We start from the raw sequence: 17,637 nt of genomic DNA on the forward strand, positions 1-17,637 counted from the left end.
AAAGACGAAGGACAGTACACCCGCTATGCGAGTCCCCCTTTCAGACTCTAGCACCCAGACCTTTGAAGGTGGGCCGATCATCGATCTCGAGGGGCCTACCCTTGAGGGAGGTCAAGTGCCCCCTCTCAGGGGCCTCACAACAAAAAATGTAAAGGACTCAGCAGTTAAGGTTAATGGATCGATCTACAATGACCAGATATCAATCTTACCAGACAGTGAGCTTGCCCTTTGCTCTAACAGAAAAGACAGTGCACCTGTAATAAAAGGCCCTTCCATAAAGCAAAAGCAAATGATAAGCAAGCTCTTCACTGCAAAAACGAACAGCAGTAAACAGGGGCCTGCAAACGAGAAGGTGGAATCACACACATTGACTGATAAACCTGGGGGTAGAAAAATTCAAAGACAAGAAGATAAAGTGAACTATCTAACAAAGGACAAAGACGACATCGCATCTGGCAGCCTAACAGTCTCAAAGGAGGGCAATCCAGAATTAGACGAGGACTTGTTAAATCTCAGTGTTTACACGCTGCCAGACGACCAAGAGGAGATCTGAAACACAAACTGTACGATGGAGGACAACTCGCCTTTTCAAACTTTGGAGAGTCGCTGCAAGAAGCTGCAAAAGAAATCTAGTTGGGGGCCGGGCACACTGAAGAGCGTGCCACAAGAAAGACACCATGCACGGTCCCAAGACAATGACCCATATGAGGCTACTCCTTCCAACGTCTCTCAGCCCTCTCACGTATTTGTTGTTGTCCGGTAATTGTTCAATCAAAAAATTGCGTTTGGTTTTGGGGGCCTGCGCTCCAGACCTTACCACTTTTCTTGGACTGAATCTCGGATTGTGCTGGCTCTGCGTATTTTTTACAGTTGCTTCTGCATTCTTTCTTGATTCTGGGACATCTTTAGTCAGTGTCGCGTGCACCCATCTGCTCTTTTGGGGAGAGCTCTTTCTAGGAACAGAGTCATCATTTTTTTTTTGGGACCTATACCTGGACGATGGAACATCCATCCATTGACAGTTACGACTTGGTTTGTGCACCAGCGATAAAAGGGATCTTTGGACGTCCTTCATCGGGCCTTATCAAGGCTATTCGGTGCGGCTCAGGACTACAACTAAAGAAAACTCTAAGTTCTTCCACTTACCTGTTGGCCACGGAAGTCAGCTGGATGACTTGCAAGGAGGAAAAGGGCAAATTCAAAACACAGCCCTTAATTATCATTAACGTCTATTGGAATCCAGCAGCTCTGAGTGACGTTTCCTTCATTGCCCTGACCAGAGAGACCATCAATGAAGCCCTGGTGAATAATCCAGAGGCATTACTGGTTATTTGTGGAGACTTAAATGTTACCTGGATGCCGCTTGAAGCAGCGGGGCACCCCCAGCCCCTTGGTTCATCTCTTAGAAACAAACGTGGAGAAAAGTGGTTATCTCTAATGTCAACTTGTGATCTGCTGTGTGCAGAGGATCTTTTCTCTAGACAAGGGCGGCCACCTACCTGGGAAAGAGGCAACTCGTATGCGGATATTGACCACATTTTCATCAGTAGGTACCCGGCCACTTTCACTACATCGTTTGAAGTACTAAAGTCTGTGGCGAGCGACCACAACTTGTTGGTGCTGAAGTGGAAGACGAGCTCAACGCATAACCCAATTATGCCTGCTCCTGTTGAGGCGAACAATCAACAAACCCGCTTAAAACTGTCAGCAGCTGCCATTTCTACGATAAAGTTGCAGTACGCAAGTGCAGGAAAAGAACCAAACCAACAGAAGGTGCTTCAATTACCAGATTATCAACCACTTTTGTTACCTTTCAGATCAAAGCACAATGGCCCGGGACGGCACAACAAAATCGCCTCACATGAGTACAATAAAGAACTGGTCTTAAAAAGGCGTCAATTGAGACAAGCAAAAAGAAATCTGAGAGCATTTCCGACGTTAGAAAACCAGGCGACCTTCACACAGGTGCAGAGAACCTATAAAACATGGATTAGACAACATCGGAGCAACCTTTACCAACACGATGCGGAAGCCATGTTGAAACTGGTTTGTGGTCATCACCCCAGAGAGTTCTGGTCATTGATCAGATCTAAGCTCTCTCCTCCCGGTGATTCGCTAACAAATCCAATTTGTGAAGCTGACTGGATAAAATTTTATTCCAATCTTTTTCAGACGCCTACACACTCGGGGACATCGTTGACCAGTACAAAATTGGAACCGTGGGCTGATCTGAGCAACGAAACAGAGATTACCAAAATGCTTCTCAGGCTTAAACCATCGAGAGCCCCTGGCCCGGATGGCATCACAAATCTTGATCTAAAACAATTTTCGAAGGAATGGTCTGCACTGATTAGTGAGATCTTCAAACGATGCAAACAGGCCAGACAAATTCCGCTTTCATGGACAACATCAATAGTGTTGCCTATTTTCAAAAAAGGACGTAAAGAAGATCCCAAGAACTATCGTCCTATAGCCCTTTTGGACACGGTTGGAAAGGTGTTCAGTTCCCTATAACTCCAGCAATTCCATCGATGGTTCAAAGATACAGATCGTGCTGACCCGTTTCAAACAGGATTTACCAAGAACAACGGTACGTCTATAAACATCATGTTTCTCAGTGCGTTAAAAAGCAAGGTGCTAGCAGGAGGCCCGAGAGTGTTCCTGGCCTTTATTGACTTGGCGCAATCTTTTGACCAAGTTAATAGAGCTAACTTGTGGAGGAAACTGTCCTTGTGGAATTGTCCAGCAGAATTACTTCAACCAATCCAGGTACTACAGATGGATACCAAGCTCTGCGTGAGGTTAAACCAAGCAGGCTTGCTATCGTCAGAAATGTCAGTCGGCAGAGGAGTAAAGCAGGGATGTCCATAAGCTCCTGCACTTTTTATCACCTACCTCAGTGACTTCAAGGACTCCGAACAATCTATTCGCTCCTTTCCGCCGTCATTGGGAAACTGCAAAACCACAAGGTTACTTTATGCAGATGACTTAATCCTAATGGATATGACCCCAATTGGCCTTCAGCGTCAGCTTGAAAATCTGGCTGCTTAGGTTCGTGAAAACAACTTAACCATCAACGTCTCGAAGACCAAAATTTTGACGATGGAAAATGGGCACAAGAGAAATTCTCCTCGTATCTGGAAGGTGTGGCGCTCGACAAAGTATCAAGTATTAAATACCTAGGAGTAACTTTGGACAGCTCTAGTGTAAGCGCAACCTTCCAGACTTGCTTGGTAGACAAAGTAAAAAAATTTGCTGCACAGGCTCGTGCACTGGACAAGAAGTATGGGCATTTTTCTTTGCTGCCAATGATCAAATTCTACCTTACAAAGGTGGTACTATCACTCACCTATGCAGCGGATGCTCTTCCTCACACGCCCCCTCAGTTGTGGCTGAAGCTAGAGGGGTACTTTTGGCGCACGGTTTTGGGTCTGCCAAAATCAACATCGGCGCCTCTAATTAGAAGGGAATTGGGTCTACTCTCACTGCAAGGGACTGTGGAGACCAAATTCATGATGCTCTACAGAAAAATTCTACTTCCTGACTGTCCCTACGTGCTAGCCACGATTCGCTCCGAAGTCCAAGCAGCGCGCTGTCCTGTGCTAAAATCCTGGGAAACAGCACGAAAAGTAACATTAGTGGAAATTCATTCCTCGGAACAAGAGCTTATCCGGAACCCTCTGAAAATAAAAAGGAAAATAGCAGAGTGTGACTGGATAAAGACTTTGGATTATGCAGAAAAAGCAAAATCAGTCAACCACCTTCCACCCTACCAAAGTAGACTTAACATTGTTCCTAACTATCTAAGCAAGTTTCCTAGCAAAGCAGCAAGAAACCTGTTCTTGAAAGCACGTTGAAACGAAGAGGACTGAGTGACTCAGATACATGTCTTTTTTGTAAGGACACCACAAAAGTTGAAACTATACGACATCTGCTTCTAAATTGTCCAGGTACACAAGAAATTGGCGAAAAATATCTGCAGCAACATCTTTTGGCATCTTACACCAGGGAAGAAGAATTCTGGTGGAATCGCTTAATGAGCGGAGAAAGAAATACCTGGACAATTGCGACCACTCAAACTCTAAAGGCTATTTTGTCTTTATGAACTCTTCTTTTTCGAAGTTCATGTTTCTTCTACAAAGTTTTTTCATTTCTTCATTTCTATCGTTCTTCTTCAACTATGTTTTGTAAAAATCATTAATTTGATTAAATCAATGAAATAAATAAATAAAACTGATAAATCTCTTTGACGATGTTTGCATGTAATTTGCTAGTATTGATAGCAAATCTTGATTCTCTCATTATTAGGCATCTTCGATATAGAACACATTTCCTCCAGTTATAGATGGCTGTTAGAGACAAAAGACCCAGTTCGTATCGCATAAATGGCATAAGCTGAGAATTTGGAAGCAACAAGACCGACCTCCAGAATTTAGCTTCAATTTTCTGCCAGTACAGATTAGAGTAATCTAATTTGGATTTAGCACCATATAGTATTAGTGGAATAACCTTTTGTTTGTAGTAGGTCATAATAGGGATTATCGAAAAGTTCCCATATCTGGCATGTATGATTTTAGATGGAGAGATTGCCATCGATAATTTCCCTCTTATCTTCTGTTCATATGGTGTATCTTTTTGATTATTATTGATGTTTAAACCCAAATCAATGTATTCGTCAACTATTGGAAGCACTTGTTTCTGGAGATACCATGATCTCAATGTATTGCCTTTCCCAGGCAATTCAAATTATACTACTTCAGACTTTAGTGTATTTATAGTCAGACCGTTTTTTTGTGCATAACAGCTTAAAGCATTTAGTAGTAGCTGTAGCCCTTGCAGCATTTTGGATATTAAAACCAAATCGGTCGTGTAGAATAGCCACTTTATCGGAGGTACACCAAGCTTTGGAGAGTCTGAGATGACATCCTGAAGACTCTGTCCCACGTCGGAGATGAAAAAATGTAATATGGAAGAAGCAAAAGTACACCCTTGTTTCAGTCGTTTTGCAGTACCTATTGGGCTAGTCAACAGACCAGCTGTATTTAAGCGAATTTGAACTGAGGTTCCATTATGTAGTTGGTGTATGTAATTTATGAGAAACTCAGGACTTCGCGTGTCAATCAATTTCTTTATTAAAAGTTCTCTGGGTACAGAGTCGAATGCCATGCTGAAGTCTATAAAGGACATATATAACTGTTGGTCATTATGTAATTCATTAGTGTTTAAGATTTTAATAACTAATAAGTTTATATTAGTCCCTACTCCTGCTATAAATCCTGTTCGATAGGGATCTCTCAATTTTTTCTCAGTTAGCCAGAGGTTGAACTCCTTCAGCAATAAGCCTGAGAAGATGTTTCCTGGTGTGTCCAGTAAAGCAATTGGTCTGTATGCTGCAGGGTCCGATCTATCGCCTTTTTAAAATATAGGTATTATTATGGAGGACCTCCATGTGGATAGTATGTTTCCGATCTGGAGAATCCTGTTAAAGATCAAGAGGAGGGTGTCAGCCCATAGCTCAGGATTGAATTTCAAAATAACATTGGATAAACCATTAGGCCCTGGTAATATGTCTGCTTGTTCTATTTCAAAGTGATGTTTCATCAATAGATGACTTAGGTTAGACAAGCTAGATGGAAAAGGTGGCCGATACAGGTTCTCATAATACAGAACCCATCGTAATTCCGGAACTGCATTAATTTGAACAGCAGCTTGACTTTGATTTGTAGCTTTATTCAGTAGTTGTCATATTCCAGAAGAAGATTTGGTGATGATTTCATGCATCATTTTTATTCCATATTTCTGGGTCATGAAACATTTCCTTGCTCTTGTCCAATTCCTGTAATCACATTTTAAATGCCTTATTGTCATCTGATTAGCTGTAGAAAGAGTTTTCCTTAAGATTACATTTTTTCTTTTTAGCTGGTTCTTTCTGTCCTTTAACTGCCTATCAAATACATGAGTATGCTTGAATGTAACTTTTTTAGCATTCACCTTATATTCACTGAAAGATTGCATAGCTGTTATGTAGGTATCATTGTCATTCCTGTCCTCTCAGGCTTGATTGTTTAGCTTAGATTTTAACTTTATTAATGTCTCTGTTGTCAAATTTATACTAGATCTTCCATTATTTACCATGGTCATGCCTGGATTTTTGATTTCATACATATCACCTGATGAGTGGGGCCAGGACCATGTTAAGCATAGCTGCTTGTGATCACTATAAATGCTATGGTTTATGTCTAGTCTATCGTATTGAGTCATGAGTCTGTGATCAAAATAAATAAAGTCTATCATGGCTTCTTGAGTTCCTCTTTGCCAGGTGGAGTTGGCAGGAATATCTCGAGGGAGTGTCCCATTCAGCATTACAAAAGACCTTTCTTTCATGAGGTCATTCCATATATTTTTAACAGTTTGTTCAGGGCCATTTTCGGACTTCAGAAGATGAAGATTCAAATCACCCATGATTAAGGTGTATGTTACATTTGGATCCATTGCAACAGCTAGTAATACAGTCTCAATTTTCTCATAGAACGTATTTTCATCTAGACTTGCGCGGCCCCAATAATAATTTACTAATCAATTACCAAAGGATCTACTTAAGGATAGCCATGCTTCTAATTTGAGACCTCTTGATTTTTTTACTGCCACTTGGAGGCCTGACATTGGTCTTTCATGAATAAGAATCTTCGCTGGTATTATATTTATTTTGTGATCAACCCATATCGGTGAGATAGTCAGCCAATAGATGTAGATGTCCTCTAGTGTTCCACAAGACCAAACAGTATTTCTCATTCTCTCGGGATTGTTATGCACGAGAAGGCCTACTATTTTGTGGGTCTTTTACCAATTTGGTCATTTGATTATAGTTCTTCCCTTCTATTCTTTGCTGTTCTCTTGAGAAGTTAATACCATTTATGCCATTTTGGTGACTGCCTTTCATATTTTTGGTGTCCTCAACTAACATAAAACCTAGATCATTCAAGGACTCCATTTCTTTTAGCAGTACATCCACAATCACTCTTGATTTAATAGAGGTACACGCTGCTGTTAGATCCTTATCATCAAGAAATTCTACTCTTTCAACATCTGTAGGTGTGATATTTTTTAAGTTGGGAATTTCATGAAAGATATTTAGTATTCTTGCTCTGTTTAGATCATACTGAGGAAAAGGACTACGACTACAGCACATTATCAAATGGTAACTATTACTGCTTTGTCCTATTTTATTAGTTCTGGTTGATTGTAGGTTTTGTCTTTGTGTTGAGAAACTCAACCGGGTCTGCTGATTTCCATTTCTTCTTTCAGTCAGCGGGGTATTGACTCTCTGCAGTCCTGGACCCTTCAAAATTGGGTTATGTTTAGTATTTGTGAGCTCCTGTTCACGTACATACTGATTATTGGAGGTTATTTGCACTTTAAACTGGTCTGGTTTCAACAGCTGCTCTTGAATTTGAGTAATATATAATGCCATACACTTTTGAATTTCTTCTCGCATTTCTTCACTAGTGGGAAAGGTTTGGAAGTTAGCTTTGTCTCTTTTGTGGGCACATTTCTAGGCTGTTCTCTGTACTATCGATATCTGTGGTTCAGTCGTGTTGTTACATTCCATCTTTTCCATCGCTATCTCCTGTTGTCTCTTCATCTCTGATAGATTTATTCAAACAATTTCGTCATTTCTATGCCTTTCAGGATATGTCCGTATCATTTTTACTGAGGGCACTACCGGTCTGGCCATTTTTCTCTCAAGGTCTTGGTTAATGGCATTACCATCTGTTAGCATTTTTTTTATCTCTTCACGCATTACCTCAATAGTTGGAATTAGGTGAAGTTCTTTGTCTATAGTCATTTGTTGGTTTATAGTCATTAGTCCAATATCTTCGCTATTTTTTGAAGGGGCAGCATAAGTGGAGGTTAATACAGAAGCATTCATCGTTTCCAGTGGTTTTTGATTAGATTGAAGGTATGATGTTATAGATTTATGTATTTCCTCTCATAATTCTTGTATAATTACATTTTTTCTGGATATTCCACTTCTTGCAGGTTGCTCAATATTTTGTTGGTTATCAATATTCGGTGGCAAAGTATCTTCTTTTCCGTAGGTCATGTCTTCTTCAGTACTGTTTCCTTTAGATATCAACTTATTAGTTGCCAAACTTTTTTGTTTCGTTTTTAGAAAAATAGGAGCAATTTTGAAAGTTGGTTGAGTGGCTTCAAAAACATTCCAGATATTTTTAAAGGTACTTTTATCAGATCTATTTGACTACCCACTGTAAATTTTGTAGGTTATTTTTTCTTAGAAGTTTCACAATCTATAGTGCGTTCTGGTGTCTTTTTTTCCTCCAGGTTTTTCGTTTTCCTCTTTTTTCCCTCGGTTCTTCGACTTGTTTTCTTTTCAATTTTTGAATAAATCGGCTAGTGCCTCAAGATTTGCTCTTGCCCCCTTTTTTTAACATCTTTTTTATTGGTGGTCTCAACAGATACATTGGCATTTACTCAACATTACATCCTGTATATCTTACATTAATGTCATTGTGAACATTCAAACAATATATCGTTTACATGGATGTTTCACTCTCTTGCCCCTTTTGAGATTTGCCATATCTTTATTGTTATTATCCTCATCATTTCCAGACACTTTAGATGGTGGATTTAGTGTTTGTTTCAGAGATTATTTTTGTTTTCTTTTTATCTTGCCATTGAACTTATTGATTATTAGCGGCTCTGAGATCCTCTCTCTATTAAATTGAGATATCTGTATCTCCTGACTCTCTACCAGTTGAGCAAGATGGATAAATTCGTCCATCATCGACTCCGATAGAGGCGTATCTTCCAGATCTTTGTTTTTCGATGTTATATGTAAACATCTACAATCTTTCTTAATCTGTTCTTCTCTTAGGATGCCTTCCATCTCTATAATGTTTTGGTTTAGATTAGCAATTTGAGCTCTGGATTCCTCCCCTCTCAGTATTATGATTTCCAATTTTTCCGATTGGGTCTTGAATTGTTGTTGAATTTCCATCAGGTTTTCCTTTATTGAGTTGTTAACAGCTGTTCTGAGTGCTACTAGTGCCGTATCATCGAACTCAAGGTCGTTGGTGATTTCCAATAAATGCTGCGAGTGTTGTCGGACCTCCAAGCAGATGTCCTCAAAAACTTTCACCAAAGAACTCAAGAAAAAGTTAAGTGCTATCATTGTTGATGAATTTGAATGATCTTTTTTTTTATACTTCCTTCCCAAACTTTCACTACCTTCTTGCACTTTTCCACCAATTCTATCTTGATGGTCCTTGACCATTCTTGATTCCTGAGATAAAGCTGACATAGCATTTAGTGCGAATGATGAATCTAAATTCGGTGCAATATCAGAATTCACAAGAGCTTGATCTGACAGATCTATTGCTTGATCCTCCTGGACCATGCTCCTTGCTGGATTTAGAATTGGTGTTTGCCTTTCTCTAAAGGTTTTGCACTTGTATTTGTTCCTCCCAATTGCTGATTACGAGGAAAATAATTTAAGATTGTATTCTTTATTGTAGTCGCCGTTAAGGTATAGTCTCTGTGAAGTGGTGTACTTTGTTTCTGTGAGTCTCTTTTAGGTGTGGAAGCCTCAATATCTCTTTCGACAGGTGTAAGTAATTGAGGTAACCCAGACCCAGATGGCATCTGTTCATCATTAGGGAATATGCTTTGTCTCCCAAAAAGATAGATTTCTCCCCACGGGAGGGTGATTTAAATATGGTCCTATTGATTAGAGGCGGGTTATGAACCCCAAAGATTGGATCCTCTGTCTCTGGGGCTCGTAAGTCTATTCCTACCAATGTGCTCCGTAAATTATAACTTTTCATTTTTATTGCCACAATCTCTATGTTGTACTCACTTACAATAGGTCCTGTAGGTACGTTCCTGCTCTGTTTTCCTAGGTTTCAAGGTACCACTTTCTATTAGTCAGTACACAACCTTAAATTTATGATGGCAATTGAATGAACGTAGTCTCTCGTTATGACGGGTCAAAGGCTATGTGCCCGCAGTCCCCGTCAAGCTAAAACACTTTCTTTTTGATTTAATATTCCCCGCCAAGCCAGGCTGTCAGCACTTATTCTTCGCACTTGTTTAGTTTGTATATACAATTATGTCCTTACCGTAACTTTCCACGCTGGGTTTTTTCAATTTCCTACATTCCACGAGTCTTTTCAGATCAACATGCATCCCCTCCTCCTGAGGACTCAAAAACCTTGGGGCTCTGCCTCCAGTGTCAAAACACAGCGTCTTCTTACGCCGTCCAGTCACACTTCAAGAAGCCTCTAAGGTTATGGTTCGTTACCGTTCTCAATGCTGCTCAGGGCTGCTACTGCAGTGTAAGTACTCACTTCACATAGGATGCAATTAGATATAACAAATATTTAGCAATGCAACAGCCAGACTGAGGCACAGAATCATGCCGTCTACCATCCACCCGAACAGCCAAACAGTGGCTCCAGCCCTTTGCTCTCCAGGGCTTTACGCCGCAAGGCCTGCGGTCTCGGAATCTTGTAGTCACACGGGACGTGACGTGATGAATCAGCTGGGCAATGCGGAATCCCCAGAAGTCCTTAAAAGGGCCGTGTGCTCTCAGAACAAAACAACTTGTGAAAAAGAAAGAAAAAAAAATGACAGAGATTTCTACTTGAATTCCACTCGATTTCAGCACCAGCCAAACAGTGTCTCCAGCCCTTTGCTCTCCAGGGATTTAGCCCTTACAGTATATTCAGGATATTCCAGAGCTTTCCAGAGCTTACATTCAAATGAACAGCATGCACTCCCGATTTTTCGTCAAATACTTCCATCCATTGCTGTGAGTAGGTCCAGGACATACCGGTTTTGCATGGTCATCAAATGCAGGGCTTGAAGTTCCACTTTGATCACGTTGAAACCTTCATCAGTGTCGTTGGCCAGCTGGATCAGTTCCCAGCACACGATTTGCAGCCATTTGGCGTTTGTTCGTGCCTGGATGCCTGGTACTAGAAGAGAGGTGAAGAAAGTTTCAGAGGAATTGAAAGGTTCTCTTGGACATGGTTCTCCGGGATTACCATTAAGGCTGGATGCAGCATGGCCATGGCGCAGGTACCTCTCCATGATGGTGGGAGGTGGAGGTACGTTTGTTTGCCGCATACCCAGTATGTGTCCATTAAGGCTACTGTGCCTTTCTTCATGTCCAGAAGGATGATTGTCTTGTTGCAATGTTTGTTTGAGCCCATGGGCACCCTCCCCTCACCATGAAAACAAAGTTCATGCTGGATTTCCTTTTGTATTTTTATCGGCTTTTCCAAGGCTGTCACACATGTAAGTTTGGTGATGTGTTGATACCATGTTGGAGTGCACGTTCGTTTGACCCATTGGAAGTTTTATTCTGTCAGTCCTCGCAGTGCTTCAGCTTTACACGTGATTGTCTCTTTGTGCCATTTGTTTTCCGTAAACATTGTCCCTTTGATAATAAAAAATGGTTCTTTCACACATATTACTGCTTGTGGTTTGCTGGTGCACGTCTTCTCGTTTTGCAGCATTTGTATTGTTACCGTGTGTGCCTGGAAGGTACTCCGAATCCTACATAATGTTAGATGAACAAGACATTGAGCATCCGACAAAGGTGTTTCTTGGGGTATGAGCACTTTTGGCATGCCACAGGCATGGGGTATGAGAGAGCAAACATAACAACTCTCATTTGTTGCCTGCTTAGCTGTGGCACTCATATCTGAATACCATTTGTTTGATTGGTCAGGGTGGCGGGGGTCTTCTACTTCATCTAATCCCAGGCCATGGTATGCATCATAACCCCTTCTTTCCACCCCCCCCTTTTCCGTCTCTTGTTCCCCCCTAGACCCTTGTGCATTCTTTCCACTTTTTGATATCGTACAGGAAAGATATCTGTCCACGTTTCATCATTTTGTTTGTGGCCACTCTTCCAATACTGTGTGATTAGGGGCACTTGTGTGGTTTGGACATAGGGCTTAAAGTGCATATTATCACCATTTGAGGTAGGTTCTTCAGTTGTGTGCATATTTACATATGGGGATCCCAGAACATCGAACGTATGATAATCAACATTATACTCATTGGACATGTTATCAACATCATAACCCATAGCAGCATATGTGAAAAGGGAGGCTTTGACAGTTCAGTTTTTGTGCAAAGTGGTCAGGTTGGCATTTAAAGAGGCATTATGGGCCCATATTACTTTGAACCCATTCCAAATAAGGCATGATCCTTCTTGTATTAAATGTATCCCGTTCCCCCCCCTCTTTTATATCCTCTAATATAAATGTCAAGCTCCAGTACATACCCAGACAAAATAGCATCACAGAAAAAACAATAACTACGAAATAAAGTCCACATTCGTAATTGTAAGCTCTAGTAGTGCTAATTTCTTCCCTATCGCTATCTATATTTGTAGTGTCATTAGTGAAGGCCCTCCTTTCCAACATATTTCCACCTGAGGGGATGATATAAATGGGTTAGGTACATGCAATAATGAAACATTCATTTTTAATTCCTCAATACCTTAGAACGCCTAATAATGGAGGACAGTGACAGAGAGAGAGAGAGAGAGAGAGAGAGATAGAGAGAGAGAGATAGAGAGAGAGAGAGAGAGAGAGAGAGAAAGACCTATATAGACCACTTTTTCGTTTTTCCATCTTTTATATATTCTTACTAATATTGTACATTTATCATGTATTTTATGCATCAAATTTTTGATTTTTCCATTCTTGTTTTTCAACTGTTGTTTAGTATCCATTTTTCTATGGCACTGCACTTTCTTGCTCTTGTGGTTGTTCACCATGGGGCGCTGTACTATCGTGAGCCTTTCTTACATCTGAAAGATGTACCCAGTACTTCAACCCCTTAACCTCTACTGCTGAGGGTGTGCAATAAATTACTTCATAGGGGCAGTGAAATCATGGGGAGTTCCATCTCCGCACGTAACTGCGCACGTAAACACTTTCACCGGGCATTAACTATACTGCTGGGCTGTCTGTTGCTGGTGTGTTTGTGTCTGTTTCATTTTCTCGAGTAAATGGGGGCGCAATTTGTTTTGCGATACTTCTCACTGCTCAGGTCAGTAGAGTGAGATATTCCTTGAATTCATCCCCTAGCACTGTGGCAGCTCTATGAGTGTCTGATGCTCTCCTCACTGGGGACAGCGGTGTTTGAATACGTCTTCCTGTCACTATTTCATGCAGGGACAAATGGTGATCTTTACTGGAACAGTGCCAGAGGCAAGCAAATACCCAATTATTTTTCAGGGAGTGGCATAGTTTGAATAATCTACTCTTGAGGAGGTCATTTATCTTCTCTACCATCCCGTTCGCTTGCAGGTGATAAATTGAAGAGAATGTATATTTAACTCCCAGCAATGTGGTCACTTCTTTGAAGAGGTCATTTACAAAGTGAGTGCTGTTGTCTGAAATCACAAATCCCACATCTCGGGAACACCTTCCTCACTACAAATTTGGCTGTACATTTGGCGTCTGGGTGAGCACAGGGTCCTGCTTCTACTCAGCGTGTAAAGGGGCACACTACCACTATGAGATATCTTGCAACATTCTCCCATAACGGCATAGTCACTTTGTAATTCTGTGAAGGGTCCTGCTGGGCTTGGCAGTGTTCCTCGCAGTGTTCTGAGGGTCATACCTGAACTGCATGTCTGGCATGTTGTGCACTCTATTATTTATTTTGTTAAGTGTTCCTGTAAATTGGGGGTGAACCAGTCATCTTGGGTGTCTGCCGCTATGTGTTGTTTCGTTATGTGTGCAGGAAAGTGAAGCTGTTGGAATGCAATTTGCAATAGCTCTATTGACATTATTACTTTCCCTGTCATCTCCTGATGCCAGAGGAGGTCTGTGGGTGATTGTTTGCACCCTCTCTTTGTCCACATTTCCTGCTCGTCTGGTCGGCCACGTTTCCGCAGGTTTATTATTTGACTTCTAGGTGTGGAGTTGTACCCTTCTTCCGTGTCATTTTGTGCAAGTGTTTGTACTATGCATTCTAATACTTGGGGAATTTCAAGGTATGCAGCTTCTTTCGCAGCAGCATCCGCTGCTGCCTTTCCTAGTGAGATAGCGTCTGTGTTATTTGTGTGGGCATATTACTATGATCACTACTGATGGTTCTGCTAATGCATCAATGAGGTCATTCAATAGTTGTGTGTGCTGTTTGGGAGAGCCGTCCGTTCTCCTAAATCCTCTCTGTCGCCATCTTGACAGGCCGGAATGCACCGTCATTGTCACGTATGCCGAGTCAGAGTATATTGTTACTGCACATCCTTTGGCTGTATGTATGTAGTGCTTCTATTAGTGGTATCAGTTCTGCTGCCTGTGCCGAGTAGTGGGGGGGGGGCGTTTCTGTACTATCACTTCATACACTTCCCCCTCTATTCTTACTACTGCTGCCCCTACGTGATTTTCTCCTGTCTCACAGTCAATGGACGCTGAACCGTCCACAAAGTATATCTCTCCTCCTTCTAGGGCATTTTCACTAGCCTTCGGGATGTCATCCCCTTCCCCCTCATATGTGGCACAGTCATGCGCTTGCATGTCCTCCACTGTACAAGGTTCTGTGATAAAAGTGGCCGGGTTTGCAGTTTTACAATGTACGACATGAACGTTTGGGCTGGAAATTATTATTTTGTATGCAGTTGCTCTCTGTGTTGTGAGTGTGGACTTTGATCTTTTTAAAATGGCGAACAGAGAGTGCTGAACAAATAACGTTACAGAGCATCCCATCACTATGGTGGTGTTACAGTCACGTTGTCTCTGCGGGGGCGTCGAACGCTGTGGTCGGGCGTCTGCTTCTCAGGGTTCTGCTTCTGGTAGCTGACAGCTCTGGTATCTCTTGACCGCTCCAGGGGGACATAATCAGCTCCTGTGGTGTGGAAGTCACAATAAGTTAGGGCTGCCAAGGGTGTTTCGTTTTTCCCTTCTCCCCCCTGGCACTATGTCCCCTGATTTTCAGACTCAATATCTTTCCCCTTGCTCACTTTATTACTTTTGTAGGCAAGCTCTCTGTCCTGCTTGCTTTCACGGGGGCGCAGTCTCTGTGCTCCTGTATTTGAACCTGGTTACTTTCACTGGTTCGTATGGCAGTTTGACTGTAGAGTCTAGCCCAGGCCTGCTGCGGCGCGACTTCTTAAGCAGTATTTGCCTTACTTCAGAGTTTCTCCTTCTCGTGATAATGTCATTTTCTGCATCTGTTTTAGTGTCCTAGCACTCAGTCTTTTACCTGGATGTTCGATCTCATGCCAGGTTGTGATTTGTGAATGTTCGTTGTTTAACGTCCCTTTCTTGTGTTGCAGGGGTCAGCGCTATTCCGGGGAGCGCCAGCGCTGAAGTGACTTCTGTGCGAGGGTCCAGCTTTGTGATTTTGATATCTCAACTGATTGGTAAGTATATGCGCGCACCCACTTGCTACTGTGATTCGTATGGTCTTACTTCGTATGCGCTGACTTTGTCCTTTTATTTTTCAGGTGCCAGAGTTTAAGCGAGGATGTAATGAGGCGAGCCACACAGGACGTCTGCAGAAGCTGTTGCTTGATTTCTTCGGTGGGCGGGCGGAAGCGGAGGATCTTCAGGTAAGCTGCTCGGGGTGCAGGGTGGCAGCGTGAGTTGTATCCTGTGCTGATGCTTTCTTTCCTTGTTGCAGGATGAAGGCGATGATGAGCGGCAGGCTGCAAACAACAGTGAGCGTTACGCTGCTGGAAGGCAGAATAACGCGAAGCACGTTTCTGAGCCGGGGCATATCTTATATAGCCAGCCACGCCCGGGAGCTCCAGCCACACCCAAACACTAGTCTGCATGGTCAGACAGACAAAAAAGAGGCTTTGGCCCAGTGCCCTCCATGTTGAGTTGTCTGGAATCTTGTTAGGGCCCAATGTTCACCATCTTTACTCCCAGATGAGCCTGGCACCAAAGGCGCCAGGACAAGGTCCAAAAGGCCTTTCCTTGTCTCCCAGGAATAACTGGAGCAGCACCTCAGGATAGTGCCCCCATGACAGCACAGATGTGGGGCTGCATGTGTGTCCCTGGTCCATTGACTGTGACAGGTGGCGCTTTTTTCTGTCGTGAAGGCTGCTGCGGTGAGAGCTTGTTTGCACACATCCCTGCATCACTTAGTCCAATGTGCCGCTGTAATAGGCCAATGTCTTGTGGCCAAATGATGTTTTTTGTGCCAGTACTGCTGTCATCAGTGGTCCATTGCAGTGGGAGAACAAATAAAACTCCCAGTCATAATCAGGTGTTGCGAGAACTGGTGCTATCGTGATGAGATATTGTAATTTGAGGAATTGTGTGATAATTTCTTGTGTCCATTTTATAGGGGCGCTATTTCTTTGAGCTTCTTTTAGTGCCTGGAGAAGGGGGCGTGTGTATGCAGCATAATCTAGGATCCATGCACAGCAATAATTGCATATGCCGAGGAATTTCCGCATGCCCTTCACCGTTTTGGGCATTAGAGTGTGGCGTATTGCTGCTGCTCTGTCTGGTACAATCCTTTTGCTATCCTTTTATATTAGCTGCTCCAGGTACAACACTTCTGTTAAACAGTATTGCAATTTTCCCCTGTCCACCTTGTACCCCTTTGTTGCTAGGAGGTTCAATAATGTTATTGAGTCTGCTCTACAATGCTCTTCACTTTCGCTGCATATCCTCTATGCCCCGCCCTTTGCCTTTTTTATAGGATAAATCACAGTGTTGCATAGTGAATTGGATGGTGCAATTATGCCTTGTAATAGTGCATGTATTGTTTCCTTTAATCCTTCTTCTGCCTCTCTGGATAACGGGTACTGCCTTACTCTTGGTGGTACTGCACCTGGTTTCAATTTTTTTATTTTTATGGGTGTTACCCCTTGTAAGAGCCCTACGTCATGGGGCCCTGTCGTACATAACTGTGGTAGTACTTGTTTCATATCTTCATCAAAAATCGAAGGTGGTGCACTGACACTTGCCATGAGGGGGTTATATCTCCCTGTGTTGGATCATTATGTCACAGGGTACGCATATTTCCATTATTATCTCCCTGTCAGTGTCATTGTCAGTGATCAGCTCTTCGTCGGCAAGATCTTGCAGCGCTATGTTTGGGTCTATGCATAACACAGTTCTCCACTCACATATATGCATGTCCAGTCCTATTGCCACAATACGTTTGTCTGATACCTGCACCCCCTGTAGGTCTATTGAGAAGATGGTGCTGGGCACAATTTCTTGGCTTACCACAGGGCGAAAAACAAAATCGGATGTCACCCTCCATTCTTTTCATGTTATTTCAGGCACTACTCTCACCAATACCTGTATCCCGTAGATGAACATGTCCACATCCGTGGGCACTTCTCTCACTGCAACTTCATTTGTCATGGTACTGATCACTAACATTGCTCTTATTGGACATAGCCCTGGGGTGGAGCACACTATTCCTCGTTCTGTAAAGGAGATGCTCATGTTAAGCTTGCTGAGGAGGTCCCTGCCCAACAAATTTATGGGCAAATCTTCATGGTATAACAAGGGTGCTCACATTGTTTTTCCTCCCACTGTTATATCCAAATCTTTTGTGTATGGAACCTTCAAAATTGCCCCAGAAAATCCCTGCGTTTCCAAATTTCAGCCTGAGAGAGAA

Source organism: Ambystoma mexicanum, chromosome 7p (assembly GCF_040938575.1).
Source record: "Ambystoma mexicanum isolate Mex_15411 chromosome 7p, UKY_AmexF1_1, whole genome shotgun sequence".
Classification (NCBI taxonomy): Eukaryota; Metazoa; Chordata; class Amphibia; order Caudata; family Ambystomatidae; genus Ambystoma; species Ambystoma mexicanum.